General features: G+C 55.9%; 1 long non-coding RNA gene across 1 annotated transcript in view; it reads left to right on the top strand.

Moving 5' to 3' along the window:
* LOC112482172 overlaps positions 1-6916 on the top strand; it is a 7311-nt gene extending 395 nt beyond the window's left edge. Inside the window, exons 2-3 of the long non-coding RNA XR_003047222.1 lie at positions 1590-1659; positions 6454-6916. This is a non-coding gene — a long non-coding RNA (uncharacterized LOC112482172). The remainder of the gene's footprint in view (positions 1-1589; positions 1660-6453) is intronic.
* Positions 6917-7150: the final 234 nt, after the last annotated feature.

The raw sequence follows: 7150 nt of genomic DNA, 5'->3' as shown, positions 1-7150 counted from the left end.
AGCAGAGATGCGAGAAGCATGGCCTGGCCGGGAGCCAGGCTGCTGTCCCAGAGGAGGCTGAGAGCATCATGGTCCCCTCGGGGCTGCGGAGAGCTGAGGCCGGTGGGAATGTTCTCACAGTCGCCTCTCAGGGTCCTGACATCTGTGGGGAGGGCAGGTGGGGACGAGGGGCTGGATGGGGCCATGGCTAACAGTGGGGCACAAAGACCACCAGGGAAACTGCACCACCCGTGCGGTGGGGATGACCCTGGCAGAAGGGCCCAGACCTGAGAAACGGCCAGGAACAAGAGGGACAGAAAGCGGGCGGCGGGGAAGGACACCGAGGGGGCGAGCGCCGGCGGTCCTGGTGCCGAGCCGGCAGCCTGCGTGGGCGGGGGCGAGAAGCCGAGTAGTTTTGGGGTTGCTCCTTGGACAGCTTTGTGGGGAGCCCAGTAGGCTGCTGTCTGCTGGGGTCTGGGGCTCAAGAGAGAGGCCCCTAGACCAGAACTGAGCATTACAGACAGTCCTGTCCCGGTAGGAAGGGGGCCAGCTGCCGGCGATGCCACCTGTGACCTTGACAAGCTGTCTGACCTCTCAGGGTCTCCGTGTCATGCATGGTGGTGGGGAGGATTAAACAGGTATCTTGGGGATTGTTTTTGGAACGGTGCCTATTGCCTAGAAGTGCCCAAAGCGTGTTGGCTACTGTCTCTGACTGTCGGGGACCCCTCAGGTTTCAAGCGCCGTGTGAAGCCTGGATGGCTGAGCTGGCATGAGGAGAGCTGGGTGAGCAGGGAGAAGGCCGGACAGCTGTGCCCTGAGCTCGTAAGGGTGCTTTGTCACTCCGTTTCCGAGAATCTAAGGCAGAAGAGTGGCTAGACTCAATCACGGGGCTGTGGTTTCAAATCTTTTAAAAATAAATTCTTCATACTGCAAAAAGCTTGGTTTTATGAGCAAGCCAAATTAAACATTTACTCTTTATGTTTCTAAATGAACAAAGCAACACTGTATATACCACCGAGGACATTTTTAAGGTACCTGGGAACCACTGTTAATCTGAAACTTGCTGTTAACCAGCTGCGTGACCTTTGAGGAGCCACTGGTCTCCCTGAGCCGAAGTTAATTCGCTGTCAGATGAGTCGCTCAGGTCAGAAGCATCGCTCAGGCTTCTCCCAGTACCCGAAGTCTAGTTCTGAAGGCGCCCGTGAGCTGGTTTTAGTTACTCGATATACTTGGAAGTGAAATGATGGATCTTCGAAAGCGTGTATATGTAGAAGGCAGAGGAGAGGCTGTGTCCATGAGACGCCGAAGCAGGTGGCAGAAGACAGTGTGATGGAGCAGATGACACTTAGGTCTAGGATCTCGCAGCCCAGCGGGGGAGGGGGTCAGTCGGTTGGCAGCCGGGCCTGGGTCCCCCGTGTCTGAGCCACAACACGGGCACTGCCCCTGCGCATTTACAATCGGCTGGGGAGGTGACATGTGGAAGAAACTCCGCGGATGAATGAAATGATGCTGAGGCCACGGCAGCTTCTCTATAAAACGGGACACCAGGGTTTAGCTCAGGGATGTAGGAGAGCACCTGGGCCACATGGTTTATTTCTTTTCGCTCGCAGAGATGCACGGAGGACGACACGAGTGAGTCAGAGACGACGTGGGCCGAGAGGATGTTAGGATGGAGGAAAGGTAGGTTCATCTTCACGTTGCACACGACGGCTCTGTGGAGTGGCCAGCAGTGGGCTGCCGGTTCGGTTCTGAGCTTCTGAGCTCTCGAAGACGGAAGGACATGTGATCAGTGTGATCATATCCCTTCTGGATGGAATGTGTGGCTTCCCATTGCCCTCAGACGAAAGCCAAGCGCCTTCCCGTCTCACAGCCTTCCCCGCGGCCACTGGCTCCTTCCGTTTCGTGACACAGAGAAGCCAAGCTTCTCCCCTTCCGTTGTCCCCACGGCCCTCCGTGTTCTCTCTTTCCTGGCTCAGCTCACCTGGCTCTTCCTTTGGGAAGCTTCCAGCCCTGAGACTGGGTGAGATAGTGCTGCTCTCTGCTCCCCAAGAATCCCGTACTGCCTGCCTGGTGCCCCCCTCCCACCCCGCATGTAATTGCTGGTCCGTCTGCCCTCCAGTCACCCAGCTTCTTTCCCAGGGTGCTTGACACACAACATGAGTAGAATGAATGAGACCTGCGTGTCAGGCTCCCCACGGATCTTCGGAAAGGGATGGCATGACGTGTGGGGGACACACTGGGTGCGATCGGATTGATACATGGTGATCTAGGAGAAAGGTACAGAGGCCGATGTGGTGGTCACCGCAGGGCTCGCTGAAGAAACTCATCTCGGACGGTAAGGTAAGCACCGAGGTTCCTGAAACGGGGTCGGGGACAGAGGTGCAAAGGGCCGGTTTCCAGGAGCTTCCGCGCAGCCTGCCGAGGCAGGCCGGGCCGCCCGCTTTGCGAGACCGCCACGCGCGAGGTGCATCTGCAGAAGTCTGTGAGATCTGGGCGAAATAAGCAGAAGACGGACCCCAGAAAAGAGAGAGCAGAGGACGGCACAAAATCCAGGAGACGTATTCCAGGGCAAAGCTCACGGAAGCGAAGGGCCGGTGACGAATCGGAATGATCCACAATGTAGAGAGATAAGAGGCCATCAGAAGTCCGCACGGCGAAACCGCTCAGACTTGCTGAGCTGTGAGGGGGCTGTGGCAACCTCGGCGTCAACATTTCCAGAGCCACGAAGAATCACAGTGAACGTTCCACACTAACATTTCACAACTGCAGCTTGGCCCAAAGGTCTTTAATCATGTGTATATACACACACACACACACACACACACACACACACACACACACACACCTGTCGATACCTGTCTATATATGGGTATGGATAGCTATATAGATAGATAGATGATGGGTAGTAGACACATGATAGATAGATAGTTATAATTGCATTCTAAGCTACTTAAAAACAGTAAGAACATGTTCTTTTCATGCATTTCCCATAATATCTGTTCTAGAATCTTCACATCCTACCCTCTTGCTGAAGCAGATTACATTCAGAGGGCTGGAGATGAGTCGTTTTAGGATGTGGGGAGACAGGCTAAGCTGAGTGGTACACGCCTGCATTTCAGATGGGTTAAAGAATTACTCATTTGTAAAAATAGTCACTAAACATTCATTAAAAAGCGATCCAGAGCCTATGTGAAAAGAGACTTCGCAGTGTCAGAGCCTAACACGTTCCATGTTTCACCACGGTGCCCTGACCTCCCCGCGGGCCCCCGGGACCGGCGGCTGCATTCACAGATGTGTGTGCGGGGTTCTCTCCTCTGCTGCTCAATAGGAGCTCGATCGAGGCAGGATGCATTCGGGACCTGGTGACTAGGAAGGGGAAGACCCTCCAAGTTACGGGATGTGGGCAGCGAGGGAAGTAAGGTTCCATCCGTGCCATCCTTCACCTCCTCACCCCAACCTCCGTGCTAAGCCTGCCCCTTCACCTCCCTCCGCTCCTCCCTGTCCCCGGCTCTCTGCTCCTCCCCGTCCCCGGCTCTCTGCTCCTCCCTGTCCCCGGCTCAGCTCTGGAGCCCCCTGCATCTCCCCAGGTACTGCAGTGCCCCCTCGCTCCAGGACTGCTCACTTCTACACGCCTGTCCTGCACACGCCTCTCAGGAGGAGCCTTCTGAAACGCCCATCCTTCGATGTTGCTCCCTGCTTAAATACTAATGGACACTCATTTGTTTAGCTCTAACTCAAGCCCGCTGTGACAGCTTTTAACTACCACCTCTAGTGACAAGTGTCCTTGGCCCTGGCCAAGCCACAAACCTAGCCGGTCCCTCGATATGCCGTGCACTTCCTCACTTCCACGCTCGTGCACGGGTGCTTTCCTCTGTGTGGGGGGTTCGACAGGAAGTCAACCTTAAGGCTATGCCAGGACAGCAACTCAACGCCAGCTAACAAACAAAGAGAGACAGCGTTAGGAATGCGATGTACGCCTCCGTCTAAGGTAACATTGCCCAGAAAGCGGAATCTCTGCCCTGCCTGATTTTCCCCGCTCAGCTGAATATTTACACTTACTGGTAGGAGGGGAGACATGGCAGCCCAGGTCCTAACTGTACATCCTCCCAGCATCCTGAATTCAGTGGCGGGGGGCGGGGGTGCCTGGGGAACACTCTGAGGGGCTGAGCTCTAGGCCTTCTCTGAGCCCAGCTCTGTGGCCCGGGCATAGGGACTCACTCTGATGGCTTCCCGCAGCGGACAGGGGCGGGGCACCGTGTCTGGGACCCACCGGGACTCCCGCAGGGAGGGGAGCGGGGATGGTGGCTCCCAAAGGAAAGGACGCTGGGGGGACAGAGCGCTACGCCCCCGCGAGCCTCCCCCAGCCTTCCCAGAGCCCGGAGCGGCTCCCCCGCGCCTGCCCCCTCCCGGCACGGCTACCTCGCCGTGGGTTTTTTGGATCACGTGCCTTTTCATCGAACGGATCTACCTTCCCAGAGAGCAAGCATTTCCTTTGAACCGGTCACCTCCGGTCTGCCCTCCATATCCAGTCTCCCCCCTTCTTCGCCCTGCTCGCCCACGTGGACGGCATCGCTGGGCCCCCCGGTCGCGTTTGGCCAATGGAGAGAGAGAGAAAAAGCAGAATGAGGCCGAGATGTTTATCCCTCTGGCTCCTTCCGTGCAGGGCTGCGCGAGCCGGCTGTCTCCCTGGATGGAAGGTGGCACGTCCTGTCAGAGTCCCCTCCACAGAGCTCTGGGTTCTAGAAACAGCTTCCTCCCCTGCCCCTCCCACCCTCACCCTGCTGTTCCTAGCTCCAGCCCTGCAGTATCTCTTTAGGTCTCCCTGTACCCTGCCCGCACCAGATAAATAGCTCCTTTATTAAACCCTCCTCGTGTTACCCAATTAGAGCGTGCCACCTGGGTCCTGCCTGGCCCTGCCTAACACAGCGTCCTATTCATCTTTGTTTCCTTAGGACCCAGAACAGTGCCTTTCACACCAAGGGCACTTAATAAATCCAGGAATTGAGGAATGATGGCGCATGGGCTGTGTGTAGGAGCGTTGAGGCCAGTAAGCAAAGACGGGCCAGAAGAGCCGCTTTCAGATTTCTCTGGGCCAGGATTCAGAGTAGGAAGCAGAGCTCCTGTGGCAGTGCAGGGGACACGCACCTATGTACACGTAACAAAGCGGGAGGTGTCGTGTGAGGCAGGGCTTGCTGCACTGTGTGCCGTGGACCGTGACCTGCCTACTTACTTCTGCTCTGTGTCAAGTTCAGATTCTTATCGTGGTTTGCGAAATCGATTTCATGACCTGCAAAATGGTTGCAACCCATGGCTTAAGCCTGGCCCAGGGACTTCTGTCGTTCCCTCCCTTCTGGGGCATCTGTGGTGCCATCGGTTGAATTCTGAGGCATAACGAATGAGATAATGTCATAATGTCACGGTGAGGACGCTTCTAATGGGAATTGGCGTCATCGCCTTGAAAAATCAAATGACATTGCCGTTCTAGCTTCGATTTTCATAGACTCCTTATCGAGGTTGACGTTTCTGTTTTGGGGTTAGCCTCCCGTGGAGGAGGAATGGATTGGAGATGTTAAAATGCACTGATGGACGTGAGCAGTTGTAAGCATCAGGCTCTTGAGAGTCTGAGAGGAAAGCTAAGCTCGTGTGCCTGCCTGAGGGTCCCTGGGCCTCCCTTCTGTGTCCCTGTTGCCACCAGCGGCTCCTCCTCCTCAGCAAAAACGTGTCTCAGCGCCCTGGTTACCCACCAAGCTTGGCCGAGAGGACAATCCGGGCCTGCACGTGTCCATTCGAAACTGATATTGTCTCCCCGTTTCAAATTCAGCCCAAGTCTGCACACCTCTCCGCCTCGAACGGGGGATGCTTCTATTTTAAAAACTGAGTTCCTTGTTCCCTAAAATTAACTCTCCCTCACAATTCACCGCCATCTGTCATTCCCCTGGTACCTGACCTACGAAGCCACGTTAGAAGGGTAGAGGATGGTGAAAGGTACCATTTAGCTGAGAGTCCGAATCGTGTCCTCAGATCCCACCTTCAGCTGGACGTCGACTCTTTGCGAGATTCTCCGAGGAGGCCAAGGCCAGGAGGACAAGCCCAGGCAGGTGGGCACGCGCCGGCCCGGGCTCAAAGCGGGGGGCTTCGCGAGCCGAACCGGCCAGCCGTCACTCACTCGCTTACCCATCATTCTTTGAAAAAATCCGTATCCACGCCTATGATTGTCAAGCACGGGGCGGCGGGGGGTCGGGGGGAGACAGTGAACAAAACAACATCCCTGTCCTGGCGACACTTACGCTCTGAGGAGAGAATCAGGAAGGAAACAAACAACCACGTGGACACCAACAGGGGACGGCGCCGGTGTTGTCCCTGGGCGTGTGACAGGCGGGTGGACGTCTGCGTGCGTGTGCGCGCACCCGCGGGAGCATCGTTCGTTCGTTGATTTATTTTTTTAAATCAATCGTTTTAAAATTTATTTTTCAGTTAGAGTTGCCACGTGCTGTTCATTAGTTTTGGGCGCACAGACACCCCCACGCCTGCTGGTGTGATCGCCAGGGACGTCTAGCCCGCGTGGGAGCCCCGTCTCGGCTGCTGGTGCCAGTGAGGGCTCTTTGAGCAGTGACGTCTGAGGACAGAGCCCAGCGGATTTGAGCGGAAGAAGTGTCTGGGGGAGAAGCATCTGGAGAAAAGGGGGCGCACGTGCCAAGTCCTCGAGACCCTTCAGGAGACCCCCGCCTCGGGCCGAGCCCCCGTATAATTCTGCACCCCAGCTCATGCCAAACCTGGGCCACCCTGTGGACACATAGACCCACCGATTTCTCAAATTAGTTTTTAATTCTGGTGCAATCTCCGTCACACAGCATTTACCGTCTTAACTGAGTTTAAGCGTTCCGTTCAGTGGCGTTAAGTACCTTCTCGCGCTGGCAGCTGTCACCACCGTCCCCTCACCGAGTTAAGCGTTCCGTTCAGTGGCGTTAAGTACCTTCTCGTGCTGGCAGCTGTCACCACCGTCCCCTCACCCAGTTCTTGCAGCCCCTGACAACCACCACCCCCCTTCCCGTTTCTGGGAATTTGACCATTCTAAGTATCTCGTAAGTGGAGTCATACAATGTTGGCCCTTTCGTGACTGGCTTATTCCACTTAGCATGGCAGGTCCCTAAGGTTCACGCACGTTGCAACC

Source organism: Pteropus alecto, unplaced genomic scaffold (assembly GCF_000325575.1).
Source record: "Pteropus alecto unplaced genomic scaffold, ASM32557v1 scaffold35, whole genome shotgun sequence".
NCBI lineage: Eukaryota > Metazoa > Chordata > Mammalia > Chiroptera > Pteropodidae > Pteropus > Pteropus alecto.
Note: the sequence above shows the minus strand (reverse complement) of the source record. Positions and strands in the feature narration are given on the sequence as shown.